Source organism: Lissotriton vulgaris, chromosome 1_2 (assembly GCF_964263255.1).
Source record: "Lissotriton vulgaris chromosome 1_2, aLisVul1.2, whole genome shotgun sequence".
Taxonomy (NCBI): Eukaryota; Metazoa; Chordata; class Amphibia; order Caudata; family Salamandridae; genus Lissotriton; species Lissotriton vulgaris.
The window spans coordinates 38,941,186-38,958,791 of NC_141686.1; the positions used below are offsets into that span (position 1 = coordinate 38,941,186).

Sequence of the window (17,606 nt, forward strand, 5' to 3'; positions counted from 1 at the left end):
GCCAAGATGCGGGCCATTAGTCGTGTCATGCTCCTCAACGCCAACCTGCCAGTCCGAGGGAGCCACCCCAGTGTCATCTCCGCCACGTTCTTGCTCAGCCGGCAGATGTCATCCCACCTCTTGTAACAGTGTGTGTGTCGTCGGTTTGAGACACCCAGAGCTCCCAACTTGCATGCAATGGCCCTCCACACTGCCTTACGCTGGTGGACTTTGAACTGCAGGCATGGGAGACAAAAGGGAGGAAAAAATCAGTGACACAGTGTTATGTACCAATATCTCTCAGCACAGGAGCATGATACTAACGCATCCCAAATTCACAGATAGGTCTAACGGAGACATGCAGGATGCCAGCACAGAAAGCAATGTGTAGTCTGCCCACATCTACTGTCCATTTTTAGGTTGAGCAAGACATACATTACATATCAACATATGTTTGGGCGTAGACTCGCTGGGTCCAACACTGTGCAGCCCTCAATGTCCTCGACCTGTGAATGGCTCACTGTGTCATGGATGTCACATTGAGGGACACAATCTTATAAAACCACACCCTTCTCACAAGGCCTGTTGTGTGCAATCTGCCGGACTGAGATGGCTCATTGATGGAGAGTTCCACAAAAAACACTCATGTAACACTCTGTTCATTCAGTGATGTGTCCTTGTCAGAATGGGCAGTGACTGTGCAGGCCAGGTGGGCTCACACTGAGGTCCAACATGGGGCATCAGAAATGCCACATGAAGGGACAATTTGAGAGCGGAAACAGTGCCTACACATGTGAGTCGGTAAACATGCTGGTGGAAATGGAGGGTGCAGTGCACAACAGTACAGCAATCTGCTCTGTCATAGGTGAATGCCCACCAAGAGTGTCACCCTTGGGTAATGAAGTCCTGAGCATAGTGCTGAACTAGAGATGATGTACAATTTTGAGCCAGACACAATTCCATCACTACCCTCTGGACGAAAACCCCAGCTAAGTTCACAGATAGGCCTGTGAATCACATCAGGGACCCACACAGCCATTCACACAAGCAATCATTCCCCTGTCTCCTGCATTACCAACTTGCAACTTGCAACTTTCTGCGGCACTGTATAGCTGACAAGACAATACATGTCCCTCCAATCTTGATGTGCAGGCAGGGAAACGTGTGAAATAGGCTACACACCCCTTTTCCCTGAGGACAGCATGCTAGGCAGTGCATGACACTACCTCACACTCTCAGGGACATACTGCAGCAGATCAACGTCATGTGTGCCCCCCCCCCCCTGCACTCTCACTCCCTCTCTGGAAGACTTATCACAACATTTGGAGCACCATTTAGCCTCAGATACTGTTTGAGCACCTCGTCCACCAGGACCTCCAGCTCCTTGGTGGTGAAAGGACTTGCACAGATCTTCTCAGTTCTCGCCATCACTGTAGCCAGGAGACATCAGTAGCAGCAGTTGGTGTTGAGGGGTGGTAGGCAGCAGGCCCTGGAGACAGCAGTAGAAGTTGGTGTTGAGGGGTGGCAAGCAGCAGGCCTTGAAAACAGCAGCAGCAGCAGTTGGTGGTGAGGGTTGGCAGGCAGCAGGCCCTGGAGACAGCAGTAGCAGCAGTTGGGAGTAAGGGGTGGCAGACAAACAGGCTCTGTGAGCTGTGGAAATGTGAGGCTCTCTCCCACACATATATAGCCCCCTGGGGCCGTTTCAGTGGTTCTAAGCTGTTGCAATTGGTGTTTCAAGTCAGCCATTTTCAAATGTATCCAATGACCGGCTCCGCAGTGGCGGAGCAAGCCTATTGCGATTTTCAAAATTTGCATTGTGCTAACGCGATTCCGGTTCCCATTGGCTGTAAGGACATGGTCCATGGAGGTGACACGCCGCAGGGGCCTGGCCGCGCTACCGTGGTGGTGCATCTTTCACTTGCAGCCAATGACCGGTACGCGGTGGCAGAGCACGCCTACCGCAATTTTCAAAACTTGCATTGTGCTTCTGCGATTGCGGTTCCCATTGGCTGTCAGGGCATGGTCCATGGCGGTGACACACCACAGGGGCCAGGCGGTAGCTACCGCGATACGTGTTCCATACATTACATCGTATGACCGTGATTTGGGTGGCGGAGCATGCGAACTGCCATTTGACAATGAGTATATGCCCATCACTACAGCGATTGTGTCTTGGGCATTAGTGGTGACACACCGCAGGTGCCAGGCAGTTGCTACCACAATATGTGTGACATACATTACAATGTATGGCCGTGATTTGGGTGGCGGAGCATGCCAACCGTCATTTGACCATGTGTATATGCCTATCACTACCACAATTGTGTCTTGGGCATTGGCAGTGACACACCGTAGGTGCCAGGCGGTAGCTACCGCGATATGTGTGCCATACATTACAATGTATGACTGTGATTTGGGTGCCGGAGCATGCCAACCGCCATTTGACCATGTGTCTATGCCTATCACGACCGCAATTATGTATTTGGCATTGGCGGTGATACACCGCAGGTGCCAGGTGGTAGCTACCACGATATGTGTGCCATACATTACAATGTATGACCGTGATTTGGGTGGTGGAGCACTTTGACAGCACCTATGGACACGTGTGAAAGGTCAATGTGCAGTTCTCAACAGTGCACAGTGGCCACATGATCAATGGCACATGATTGTGCACACAATGCCAATGTCATATTTACCTCACTGCTGACTACACATGCCATGTTTGTGTTTATACTTTGGAACATTGGCATGTACTCCCTCAAATGTCACTTGTGATATTGCTGGGCATGCCCTCAGAACAGTGTTGTGATGGATCCTCCAATGAGTACACATGGCAATGTGTATAAGTGCTGAGCAACTCACAGTGATGATTGTCTTACTGAACAATGTGCTGATTTGAGTGTCTACTTTTCCTGGCTCATGCACATACCTGTTTTTCTTGCATAGGCTGTGCTCATTGTGTTGTTAATGTGTGCCCTGTTTGACTTACACCTGATGGTGTGGCAGGTTCTGCAGCTAGGTATGAGACAGTTGTGTTGCTGTTGCACACATATGCTGTGTGAGATACTCTCAGGGCTGCTCATGCAAGATGTGGCCATATCCCTTTGGACATTCTCATAGTCAGATATTGTTTTGGAGGTTCTTGCTGTGTGAAAGATGGACAAGTGTATGAGAGGTGTAGCAGAAGGTATTCCTACATGTAAGGTGTGCTGTAAGCTTCAACTGTGATGCTAGTCATTGTTGCGTTTTGTCAGTCAAAACTTAAGATGTCAGACACATCTTCTGGTGGATTGTATTGACATGTGTCCTCTCTCATCTCACCTAGGAGGAGACCAAATGTGTATCATCCCTTCACAATGTTGGCAGACATTGAGGATGCGGATGTCATACAGAAATTCCGTCTGGAAAGAGACACCCTCAAAGACCTATGTGCTATGTTGGAGCCCCATCTGCAGCCTCGCAAGACATATCTGGGTGCTTTCACACCAACGTGTAAGGTGATGGTGGCCCTGCATTTTTTTGCATCTGGATCTTTCCAGTACACTGTGTCCAGCGCAGGTGGGATGTCGCAACCTATGTTCAGCATGGTGCTGCGTGATGTCCTGTCCGCTATGATGATCTACAAGGACAGATATATCCATTTCCCCAGGGGGAGTGAATTGGTGGGTGTTAAGGGTGATTTATATACTCTGGGACATATCCCCCATGTTGTTGGTGCCATTGATTGTGTAGTGTAGTTCCTATTTTCCCTATAGGCCCTGCGCATTGGAATAACATAAACAGCAGTGTAGGCGTAGAAGTGCGGTCTTCTAGGTCTCTACTGACTATGTTAGACTTATTTGGGTTTGTACCAGCTAGCTCAGAGGTCACTGGAAACTTTCTTGACTGAATAGGAAGTGATCAGCTTCCCAGGCACAGATAAGAAGGGATTCAGTTTTCCAACAACCAGATTAACATGACAACTTTGCTCCTCAGAATAAGAGTCAATCTCTAGAGTCGTGTGAAACAATAGACAGCTATTTCACTCAGTCAGTTGTGCAAGATTACTTTCAACAGTATGCAGAGAATGGAGAGACGGGCGTTTTCAATAAAAGGTATTATTTATTGAACAGTCTTTCTTCTCATGCAAGAGAAATGAATTGCCACAATTGCAAGACTTGTTATTATAAAAAGTGCGTACAGTAAAAGGAGCATTGATATGGTTTCTTAGCCATACGATGGTTAAAATGAATAAAATATATACATTCATATATACATTTGGCTAACGTACTTAACTGGTGCTTCTAGCTACGCCTACCCCAGTGTACCTGAACTAAGCCTAATACGTGGGAGGGAGTAAGTAGCAGTTTAAGTTAAGTGGGTTTTGCCAAGGGTTTGCTTCAAGAATTCTCTCTAAGGGTTTAGTCAGCACCGTACCTCTGGAATAGAATGTTGGAGGTCTAGTATCTCCTCTCAGGACTCGATATTCCAGTCACCTGCAAGGGTAGGCTGGAACCGCCGGAGCTGGATTTTCTCGGCAGGAGAAAAGACAGCGTCTTTCTCAGCGCGTCAAGGAGGAGGAGGGGCAGCGTCCGTGGGCTTCTTGCATCTGCTGAGCTCTGCAAGGGACAGCTGTTCTGCTCCTATATTGACCACCACCGCTGTGTGTGCTTAAGGCAACGTTGGTATTATTTATACCTGAAAGGTGCCTTGTTTGACGTAAGTTTTTGGACATAAGACGTCAATAAAGATGTCACTAAGAACTGGTCATTCTTACAGTGCTCGTTAGAGTTCTATTACTAATCAAAACAAAGCCAGCGGGGCTTTCCCAGGTTGCTGGTGGTTTTATCTGTTGAAAGAACTCGGTGTGTTATCTAGGAATCTTTAGGAAGTGGCTTCTGCTGTGTCATGTACTGTAATGAGCTGCAGAGACGGGTTACTGAAATATGGCTCTGATCGTTTATTCTATTATAGGGATACGTAGTGATACCTATTGATACCTATTGATTATAGCCGTATAGGGGCATGAGGTCACAATATTGATCGGGGTCCTAGATAGATCACAACACCCTCTCCACGATTTTATGTCCATCAAATTACTAAAAACTTAAGCAATAGGATGCGCATATATTCCTACCCACCCCAAAATACATTTCACATTTGACATGGCGTATTTTAAATACATGAAAACATAGGTACTGTACGTTTTTTAAGCATAGTAATCATTCAAAAATTATTGCATATGTAATCAGCTGAACGATTTTGCGAAAAAATTACACATGAAATGTCTCTAAATACAGAAAAAAAGGCGAGACTATTTCATCAAATACAATTGCTGTAAAATGTGCTAGAGGCTGAGGTAAAGTTTTTGTCTCTAGATCTACTAAAATAGAAGTTCTGTTCTTTATGAATAGTTCTACTTTAAGGAAAGGTATTTGTGCCAAAAATAGGGTAAATATTTTGAAAAATTGTTCCAAAAAAAAAAAAAAATCTGTGGTGAACGGGGAAATAGAGTTCCAAACGCTTTACAGTCGTTTTTGTTGATCAAAACTGAAGGCCAAATTCAGAGTTCATGGGAACGCTGTGCGCCGGAATGTTTTTTCCAAAAATTTGTGTTGCTGTTCAGGCGAGAACATCATATCAGACAGGCTCTTAAAGAATAGGTCTAAATATTCAGGTGACAGTTCGACCAGGTTAGATAGCGCAGTAACCTGGCAGTTGTGAGAATGATTGCTATCATCGATGTTTGGATCAGCAATGCTCACAGAAGGCCATACCTGGGTGATGTTGCTTTCATTTACTGCTTCACTGCCGCCACCTAGTCATAGCGCAGGAGTCTCAATGAATGCCGTCATCAGGATTGGTAGCCGCTGGGGACAACACAAGCATGAGCCGTTACAGGACTTAGCAAAGTATCGATATCCATTGGTACTGCTGATGGTAGTGCAAGACAGGTGTCTAACACGCATTCTTCTCCGCATAGCATACATCGAAGCACAGGTAAGATGCAGGTCTGCCATATAGGTCTGAATGAAAGAAACCAGGTCATGTTTAGATCTCTCAGGCAGGCCAATCCAAGGACTCTAGTTATGCGGTCCCGGTAGCGTACTGCTAGGATCGTTTCTTCCATCCTTGACGGAGTCATGTCTGCGTTTTGGCTTGCCATATCGGAGCAGGAGGGTCAAGAATAAAATGCCTGCTACTAGTCCCAAAATTAGGGGTATGCCGCCAAAGACTGAATGGACAAAATTTGGTATTATGCCCAGGACTGCTTTGAAGGGTGTTAACAGTCCCAAACAAATCGTCTTAAATACGTTTGAGATACCTACGGCATCCGACATATTTAGAATTTGGCTAAGCATTTCTTTGAAATGCACGGGGCAATTTGTTGATAAAAGGTCATGTACCTCCGATGCTGTCCTTGCAACTTGGAGATCATACGTCTCTTTAGATGACGTGATGGGCACTGTTGTCTGTAAAAGCACAGACTTCATTCTGCTTAAAGTATCAATTCGTATGGAAGAGACATTCAAGGGAGGCCAAATCGGCGTCTCTGAATCTTCAGGGCCGTTTGGAAACAATGCTTGCATACAGCAAGTGACCATGGAAGTTACGCTTACGAGATATGCTTTCCCTGGCATCAAGCCACAACAGCTGTGATCCGTTATTAGAATGTAACTCCCGTTAGAAAGTTGCTTAAAGAAAGGCTCTATCTGCGTTGCAGGTGTGACGTGCTGGTGGCATGAAAGGTTGTTAGAAGTCCCTTCACTGGCCCCATGTAAATTAATAACCTCGCACAAAAGTATACCGCTTAGTGAATGTTTGCAGTTATTACCACTAAGAAATAAATTTTTGTTGTTGTCACTGTAGCATGTGTGTGTATATGGTAATTTCCATGATGACTTAATGTACCCTTTACCTAATCGTTCATACTGTCCAGTTGGTATATACTCAAGGCACTTTTTAAATTGGAAAGTTGTTATCGGAATTGTGATAATCCTGTGTATTATCCATTCAATGACAGGTCTTTCTGACATTGTCAATGGTAATCTCTCAAGTTTTTCGATGCTCAGGATTGTGTAGTCTGCTCCTTTCTGTGCCAAGCTGATTTGTTTATCAGTAAGGTTAAAGATGGAAAACAATGACGTTGTGTTGATTAAACGCCATGGCACTTAGCCTGAACGAAGATTTTGCAGCGTCCAGCCTAACTGTATAATAGAACGTAATTGCGACTGGCCATGTTGTAACATTAGCAAGTCTTTATCTATTATATCGATGGCAGATGATACAATACTGTCCAGTGAATATATTCTGGAGGACAGAGTCATTAACCCATTGTCCTCAACAGAAAGTGATTTTTCCAAATTAATACGATCAATTTCTTGTATTTTTTCTGCTGTTTCTATTTGTGTTACTTTCCAAGCCTCGTTGTATGCCGCATATATACTTGCCGCTATGAAACATTTTTGACGCTGTTTGCGTGGTCCCATAATGAAATCGCGCAAATCAGCACCATCTTTAAGTAAAGATATGTGTTGCTTAATTTCTGCCAGTGTGGATGATTCTAGCCATTCAAGGCAGAGTTTCCCTACACTGTATGTTGTTACTATCCCTGGATGTTGTCTCTGGGAGTATCTAGGGTCTGGTCTGGTCATTGTTAACCCCTGTGTTTTATTCAGGAATCTATCTTGACAGTTATTCGTGTCAGTAGGCCAGATTAACCACTTTTTCCAATCAGGATGTGTTCTCTTTAGATGTAAAATTTTTGATACGTCTATTTCAATATCTGTGGTTACATTATCAGGTATTGGCTTTGGAATAGACGGTTTGTTAAGGTCTTTAATTTTAGCTAGGCCAAGACAGGTTGTTTGGTGAATTGTGTCATTTAAGAACATTATTTGTTCTGGGATCATGCAGGCTCGAAATAATGCTTCCAGGCCTTGTACCTACCAATCTTTTGTACCCCAGATGGTTTTTGTTTCAATGTTGTTTTTCCAGAAATCAAAACCAAATGTCATCATTTTTTCATAAAATGCTTCTGAATATATTAATTTAGTATTTGTCAGCATGGTTTTCGTCCCTGTTTTATCCAACAGTTTATAATAAAATGTTTCTGCGTTACTTGTATTAAACCCTGAGAAGTATTGGAATTTCTCAAAAAACGTTTTTAGGTGGACTAGCACAATGTTCCCATTGGTTATATTTAAAAATATTTCTAGGCTGAGCAGATTTATGTAAGTAGTGGTCAGCGTAATGTGAGAAGCAGTACATTTGCTCATAATTAGATGAACCTTGCAAATAATCATGTTCTGTAAATTTTGCTGACAACACTAAATCCAACATCATATTATTTATACTTTCAAAATCCCAATCATCAGAGAATGTACTTGGTTTAACAAAGTAACTTAAGGAAACCTTGAACTGGTGAGGACATTTCAAGATCTCGACCGGGCCATATATTTCATAGTCAGTCTTGTCCCAAACTACCCCGCCGGGTATTGGAATGTAAATGTAAATGTAAATGTATGAAGCTTATATAGCGCATGACTTACCCTGGGGCATCTCCGCGCTTGCTTAGGGAACCCGTCCTGGTATTCCCCTGTGAGATAACCCTGGCAGGGTATCCACAAGGTGAAAGCCAGGCATCCCACCGCAAGGGGCCAATGTGGAGATTAAGCAAGCTATTGCCCAGAGTCGCAGAGTGTGAACCCGCGAGTCGAGAAGGCACCGGAGCGAGAATTATCAAGTCCGTGGAATTATTGAGCCCAAGACCCACCGAGGTGGGGAATTGAACCCTGGTCCAGGGTCGAACTCAAGCTCCAGGTCTGCCGCCTCTAACCCCTGAGCCACACTTCTCCACTATGGCTATGACATTTACTGATGATAGTTCTCTTTTCTTCACGTGGGATGATCTGTGTGGTTTTAGAACTAAGTTGATGTTCTGACTTGCTGTGTCCATTGAACTGTGATAAATGTTCCTAAAATTAAAACTAAAATTAGGCATAGTAGGAGTATAAGTACCCCTGAAATAATCCAATGCTCAATCAATGGTGCATCTAGATATACTTCTTTGATTTGATGAAAGAGTTCTGTTGCTTTTTCTTTAAAAGTCTTTGTTTCTGGTGTCACTTCAGGGTAGCTTTGATCTTCAGAAAAGTTACCGAAATTGATGAAGTAACCAGAGGCAGTTCTGTCAATTGTTGGAATTGTTTTCTCAATTTGTCTTTCATTAGCACATTCTGATGCCACATCATTGTAGACTGGAGTTTCTTGACGAACTGTTTCAATCTGTGTTTCAAGAGGCACGAGTTCCATGGCATTATTGCATAGTCCTTCTCTGTGTACTGTAGGTTTATCAAATGTGATTAGTCTTTCTGTTTGAACCTCTTAGATTGTTGCAAATTTGGGTGTTCTGTTATTTCTTGGGAGTCCACTTGGCCTACTGTTGATTATAGGCCACATGCTTGTGGTTTTACCAGGTCGATTGATACAACTCAGTTCTCCTTTGTACCAGCAAGGGGCGGTAGTACTACTGATCTTGTTCCGTTGATTGCTCAGACAGGTACTGCTTTTCTGTAAGAAGGCCCAAATTCCTTCTTCACCGCTATTTTCTCTCTGACCAGATCCCTAATCTTTGTAATCCAGACAGGCCTTGCTGGGACAGGTGGTGTGTCTTCAGTGGTAGTTGGCTGTTGCTTTATTTTTATGTTGCTTAAGGATTTTCTTGTTTCATTCAGGTCCTGTAAAATAGCCAAACAAGCTTTGATGTCAAAGTCTTTATTTTCATCTTTTACCACTGAAGCCTGACTATCAAGATCCTGAACATGCATTCTAGTTCCGAACAATAGTTCGTACGGGCTGAAACCTTTAAGAGAATTTCTTGGCAAATTATTAAGACTACGTTGGACACTTATTAAATGTTTGACCCACCCATCACCCGAACCTAATACCTTTGCTGTTATAGATTGCTTTATGTCTCGGTTTTTTCTTTCCACTACACTGTTTCCTTCAGGGTGAAATGGACAAGAGAACGCAACCCAATGCCCATACTGGCCATGGCCTCCTTATAAGCTCGAGAGCTGAAAGCAGGACCCTGGTCAGAATGGAACATGGCAATTGCTTATGTGCCGATAAAGACTCGCAGATGTTTTATAACAGTTTTGGCATCAGGCGAGCGTGGGGCCACATTTTTAAGTGAATGTAGTCTTTAACAATTAATAGGACGCTGGATTGCATATAGACAGCATTAACCTGTCCATAAAAGGTATCTGGGCTACAGGCTGGACCGGTTCACAACTGCTATCTCTGCTGCAGTCTTGACAGTTTTTTGCAAATATTTGATGTTGCACGCTCATCCCCGGCCACCAGTACTCTGATTGTAATTCAGTCAGAGATTCTTTGATCTTTTTGTCCCTCGGACCCAATCCCATGTGTGCGTCTGCTATTAAAAAGATTCTCCGATTCGTGTTTGGAATTAGCCTATCCCCCACTCCAGGGATTCGAGCAAAAGGAACAGAGTTTGTATCAATTACGTATGCATAATTGAGTGGATAGTTCACGGGTAGTGCTGCACAGTCGCCTTTTAAGGACGTTTTTACTGCCAGCATGGTTTCTCCGTCTATGTATTTTTCTGAACTCTTTTTTGTGGCTACGGAAGCCGGTTTAGTTACTTCCGCTATGGCTGTATTAGCCAATGAATTCCCTGCAACGTGAACGCCATCACGTTGATGACTCAGAGTGTGTATCATGTGAGTCTTTCGTAGTTGTCTCTGTAAAAGAACTACTTGCTTCCAAAGCATTTTATGCTTGATTGTGGCACCTGTGTCATCTTTGTAATCATTTTGAATCCAGCTCTGTAAATCATTATTGTATGAGTTGATGCAAAAAATGTGAATCGCACACGATTAGTGTCGGAAATTCACGTTCTGCATTTTCAAGCGCCATCTTTAAAGATCTGATTTCAGCTCGCTGAGCCGAACATTTTCTCAGTGATTCAGTTTTTGTTATTTTCGGTCTGAATTTACCGCACAGCCAGCGACCTTTAACAATCGCACAGGCTGCGTCGTAGGATTTATTTTCTACATTGTAATGTTGTACAAATCTGTCTGTATAGATTATACAGGAGTACTGTTGTAGAGAAAGAATTTCGATTGGCAGAGGATATTCTTTTTCATAAGTTAAATCATTCAGTTTTTTCATGTGCGGGGCGAAATAGTATTTCACATCTTCCGCAGCAAGAGAATTTTCCCACTGTATCCATTTCGGATCCAGTGACAATGTAGGCAGGTTTACTGGGCTGAATAGTGCCTCGAAGGTGGATTCTGCTGTGAGAACAGTGATCCTTTTGCCTTGTGCTAATTCTCGTTCTTTCGCTATAGCAGTCTGCACTGTTTTCACAGTATTTTCTGTGAGACTGAATGTTTTTTCTGCTTGTGTGTACAAGTGAGATTTGTAAGCTATTGGTAACGTTTCTCCCTCATTAGAGGGCAGGTACGTGAATCCGCATCTTCCTGGGATGACTCGGATTACAAGGTTGCGTGTGTTGTCACGTGTTTCTAATTTAGTTTTCTCTAACATGTCTGTTTGCAGTGATCTCAAAATTTCTGTGTGTTTTTGAGTCCAGTTGATTGGTTTAAAATCACGTTTAATTAATTCGTAGAGAGGTTCAAACCTCTCCGCATAATTTAGAATGTAAGTTCTTCCGAAATTCAGGAAGCCTAGAATTGATTGTAAGTTTTTCAGCGTTTTTGGTGCTTGGAGTACTGCGCACTTCTCTAAGAAGTTGTCCGCTAGGCTTTTCCCTTCACTTGATAATTCATATCCTAAAAATAATACTGTCAGATGGGCAATTCTTGACTTTTTAAAGTTGAATTTGTAACCCTCTGCTTCGAAACCAAGTATTATGGTGTTCACCCTTTTCAAGTGAGTATCCAAGTCGTCGTCCGTGAGATAGATGTCATCAACATAAGATAATGCCTCATCATCATATATTTGTAGTAACTCTGTTACTCTGGCTGAGAATAGTCCTGGGCTGTTCTTGAATCCCTGTGGGAGCCTACAGAAATTTTTCTGTGATCCCATTATTGAGAAAGCGGTCAAGTACCTGCTTTCTGGTGCAATATTTTGACAAAAGAACCCATTAGATATGTCTAATGTCGTTTTATATTTTTTCATAATTATGTTATTCATTAGTGCCGCACTATGCGAGTTCTGTACCGCAAAGGTTTTGCAACACGAATTAAGATGTCTGTAGTCCAAGACTAGACAATATGAATTGTCTGGTTTGGAGACAGGAAACAAAGGATTGTTCATTTGGGGGGTGCATGTTTCAATCACCCCCTGGTATTCAAGTTGATCTAAAATCTCCTTGACCTGTTTTTTAGCTTCTTGCTTAACTGGGTACTGCCTTTGTGCAGTAGGTTGACATTTTAACTGGATTTTGTGAGGAGGAGAGTCCTCATCCCATCCTACATGGTTTTTATATAATTCTGGTGCCTGGGCTATTGCCCATTTCCTTGCATATATATATTTAGTGTGAATCAGAATGTGATTCGAGAAGGGAGGCATAATCATTTCTTAGCCACGAGGGCACTCCCTGACAAACTCCGGGGGCCAATCCTTTTCAGCTAACAGGATGTCATAGCCTTTTGGGAGGTTATCCCAAAATAGACCTCTTATTTTTCTAGTCTTATCTCCCTCTATACGCAGTGGTATTTCGTATATTTTATGAGGTTCGCTAACTCTGGTGTCGGCAGTTTCTATTTGAATGTATTCATTCGTGTCCACTGTCTCCAGATGACTCATCAGGATCTTGCGAACTCTGGTGATTTCTGCTGCACTGTCTAGCATTGTCTGTGCCCACTCCCTGTTTTTCAGCTGTGTCCTCAGAATTCTCGGCATGTTCGATTACTCTAATACTGGCTACCTTCTTTCTTGGAAATTGTAACTTTTTACTTTGAGCAGGTTCCTTGTCTTTGGACTTGGTGTGCTCTCCTGGGTCTGACCGTCCTCTTCTTTCCGATTTCTGCGAAAAAGATCGAGAGGGACGTGTATCAATACTTTGATATCTATCAGGCTTTTTCAAGTTATCCCTATTTCTAAGGTTATATCTTTTTTCAGAGGGCTCCCTCTGGGGAGACTGGTGTTCTCGAGTCGGAGTTCTTTCCCTCCGTCGAGGAGACCTTCCTCTGGACTGGAAAACTTTTTCCTTGGGAGTGGATTGTTTATTTCCATCCCAGCTCTTTTTAGGAGTTTTAAATTATTTTTAATAAACAATTTTTCAGGATTTTCGAGTAGTTGGGGTTTTACTGGTTTCCCACCCAAGCTGTCTCTACCTAATTCTTCATAACATTTTTCTATAATTCTGGCAAGCTCAATTGGTTGATCTGTTATATCTGTTTCCTTCAACTTCTGGCGGATCGCCACAGATGTTGCTTCTCCTTTTATATTGGCTAGTAATATAGCCGAGACCTGTTTGAAGTCTTTCAGTAATTTCAGACCAAGAGTTAAACCAGGTTCTGGACCGTATTCATTCTGAATCTGTTTTAGCACATCTGGTATTACCGCCATTGACGGAACACCATGTGGTTTTGTGTAAATGGAAGCAAAGACTGTACCCCAAGTGTCACAGTCCTCCACGTGTGGTGCGACCCCCATTGGAAGGCAGATGGTCAGAATTCTGTGTTTCTCAATAGGGATAGTATTCGGAAATACTGCCTCTATTTGAATAATTTTCTGCGCTAACCAGAAAGGAATTTGTTCCCGTTTTATGGGTGTTTTACCAAGACATGATTGTATGTTCTGTGGTGTAATTTTATTTGTGTTCCCCTGATGAGGGGTCAGCTGTGGAACACTAACAGTTGTTTGGACTGTTGCAGGCCGCATTACATATTGGACTAACTGTCTATGTATTTTAATTAATGTTTTTAGTTGTGCTAAAAGTTCTTCTTTCGACATTTTTGCAATGTCCGGATGTGGTGTGTAGCTGGCTAGAACCAATGTTGGATTGACGCGAAAACTCAGGCATATCTTAAATCATCTTATCCTAGATGCCCCAAATTATACATGATTCCTAAAATCCATAACAATCCGCAGGACCCACCGTTTAGACCTATTGTATCTGGATGTGGGTCAATATTTGACCCCTTTGGAAGGTACCTTGATCATTTTCTCCAAAAATTCGTACAGGCATGGAGCTCATTTACTAAGGACACAACTGACTTTTTGAACAAACTAACAACCACTTCTGAGGACTATAGTAATTCATGGATACTGTGCACTATAGATGTGGTTGTGCTTTATACCTCAATTCCACACACAGCTGGATTAGATTCAGTGGAATGGGCATTGCTGCAAATGGGAGAACTAGGAACAGAAAAACTCTTCATACTGAAATTGTTAAAATTCTGCCTACAAAACAGTTATTTTGAATGGAATGATCAACATTTTGCACAATTGACAGGCACGTCAATGGGATTTTCTGGAGCACCGGCATACGCCAATATCTTTATGGCTCAGTTCGAATCAGAAAATTTGATGAACACACCACATTGGCCAAATATCAGGATGTGCTGTTGTTTTATTGACGATATTTTTTTAATTTGGCAAGCCCCGATCCAAGAGCTAGAAAGAATGATTAAGGAATTGAATGAAGTAAACCCTAGAATACAGGTTACCCACAAAATTGACTGTCAGACCATTGATTTCTTAGATGTAAGGATCATCAAATCCGAAGCAGGCTTCCGAACAGAACTATATTCCAAACCAACAGACTGCAACAACGCACTGGCATATGACAGCTTCCATCCGAGAAGTTTAATCAGCAATCTACCTTATTCGCAACTACTCAGGATTAAACGAATCTGTTCAGACACACAAACAGGCTTGATTAAAATGGAGGAACACCTGCTCAAATATAAGCACAGAGGGTACCCAGTGGATATACTGCAGCATAGCAAAGAAAAAGTGATCAAATTAGAGAGAAATGACTTATTGCAAACTCAAGTAAAAACTACAAAGGATAAAATGGTTTTTGTATCTAAATATACAACACAGTCCAAAAAGATCAAAACAATCATCAACAAAAGATGGGAATTACTAGCAACAGAACCTGATTTCAAGGATCTCTTTAAGGAGACACCGTTACATGCGTACACCAGAGGAAGAAATCTGAAAGAAATCTTAAAAAACCCAAAACCACAACAAGAAACATCAATGTATAAAGGGACTTTACGTTGCCAGAACTGTATACACTGCAACAATGTTATAACTGGAAACACCTTTAACCATCCAACTACAGGCACGGAGATAAAACTGAGGCATACAAGTGACTGTAATACACAAAATGTGGTTTATGGAATTAAGTGCCCATGCGGTAAAATGTATGTGGGGAAAACGGAGCGAAAAATTCAACTCAGAGTGATGGAACATAAGAGCAAGATCAGAAATCAAACCTTAACATCACCGCTAGCACAACATTGGAAAGAAGCCCACCATACTATCTCACAACTATGTTTTTTCGTAATTGAGAAATTAGCAATGCAACGGGGTGTGGACAATAGACAAAAACTACTACAGCGAGAGCTATTTTGGATAAAGACATTACAAACAATATCCCCGAAGGGACTGAATGACAGATACGATTTATCATGTTACCTATAAATGACAAATTATCAGAGAGAATGGACAGTAAAACCTCATCATTGAAGCATACCACACAGACAATAATAGAAATACGATGAGCAGTAGGTTGTAAATCATTTCAGTCATATTGAGTATTAACGAACCTTAGAGTGAATAAGTTTATTGAGGTTCTCTTCACTGATTCAATGAAAATATAGTAGATACAGTGGTTGTACATACTAAGTACAAATGTATGATTTATCAACATATGTTATGGTAACAACGCAATACAAGTGATTAATGGTATTTAATGACTCAACCTGTTGCAAACGATAGACAGACACCAAATTTGGGAATTGATTTAAAACACAGGTTCTAAGTAGAGACACACAGCAATATAGATATAACTTATTATCCATAAATAGCAGCAGCTCACAACTCCATAACCCTGATATAACAATCATTAATAGGGTCAAATAGGTTTATCACAGGTAGAACGATCGTACTTGATTCAAATATAGCAGTATATAGATTTGGAACACAAGTATAGACACACATAATAACTCAACACCAGTTACAGTGTAAGACAGTGCATTGATATTGCACCACCCTAAGAAGGCGTTTGAATAACCACAAATCGCGGATTGAAATAAACTAGTCTCTTTTCTGAGAAACGTATATTGAAACAAATCTAAATATCGCAATTATAAACATATTTAGGCATATTGACTAAATATATTTATAGCATCATAGGATATGAATTCTGAGCAACATAGTATTCCGTAAATCTGTTTCTAAAGTACGTTAGGATATCTCCACTTTAAGATGGCGCTGGATAAAAGTCATCTATAGTCCGTTTTTAGTTCCTACGATCAGAGGCGGGTACATAGGTAACGAGTAAAGATGGCGACATTGTCCCGGGAGCGTTGGCGTCCGCGAAAGAGGCCGGAATAACATCTTCACACAGTATGTTGCTAGACGAATAGCGCTAAGCAAACATCTAATGATAAGTAGTGCTATTTTACCCAATATAAAGGGTAATAACGCTCGGAAAATGTCTGTGTCTGTTTTTTACAGATAGACGCAAATGAACATCGTTTAAGGTAGGATTCAAGAACGCGTAAATTGTAATTTTAACAACACACTGAAATACCAGTGATCTAATGAGACTTTTTACTGTTTTCCCCGCATATTTAACAGATTCCCGTTCAAGTTAACGTTACTTGCAGGTAGGCTGAGAAATATCAGTACACATTAAATCCATTTTGGTCGCTAAGTATTGGAAGTGATGGTTTTAATACATTACACTTATGGTCTTCCTTTCAGTATCAAATCCAGACCAAAGCATCAATAGTAAGAAAAAAGCCTATAAAGTGTATAACCACGTAGAAATAGAGAGAACACAAACTATAAACAAAAACATTTTTTTCTTTCAGGGAAACTTCACAAATAACACCACAAATAAGGTACGGATACACTAACATTAGGAAACACTCATCAAATTAGCTACCATGGGCACATAAATTAAAACACATAATCTTCTTTTTTCTTTTTTAGTATTGCCCCTGAGGAAGGTGCCGTGTGTGCACCGAAATGTATCGGGCGTGTTAAAAGTGAAATGTTGATAGCTTCAGATATGAATTATTGAATATTATGTTATGAACAAAAACAAATGAATAAGAAATGTATTGTTTTGTGATGTACATGAAGTATTAATGACTCACAGTATAAAAAATGAAGTGTGATGACAAATAAGAAAATTAAAAAGCTTGAATACTAAAGGCACTAAGAATTATTTTAAATTGTGAAACAGAATAGGTGTAGGAAAACACAGAGTGAACAGTGCATGATTGGACTAACCTTGTGGCTAGTCATAACTATACTAGAATCTGGAAGTGACAACCCCAACGATCATAGCACCAATCCAGAAACAAGTTGAAGCACACCAAAAGTGAGTGCTCCTCATGCACCCCACGTTCTTGCTGGCTAGAACCGGCCACGTTGCTCCTGGTCCACCTAGTGGACCGAGC

The 17,606-nt window shown here is 41.9% G+C and overlaps 1 protein-coding gene across 1 annotated transcript in view; it reads right to left on the reverse strand.

The window, feature by feature from the left end:
* LOC147733884 (uncharacterized) overlaps positions 1-17,606 on the reverse strand; it is a 62,975-nt gene that overhangs the window by 21,911 nt on the left and 23,458 nt on the right. The window lies entirely within an intron of this gene.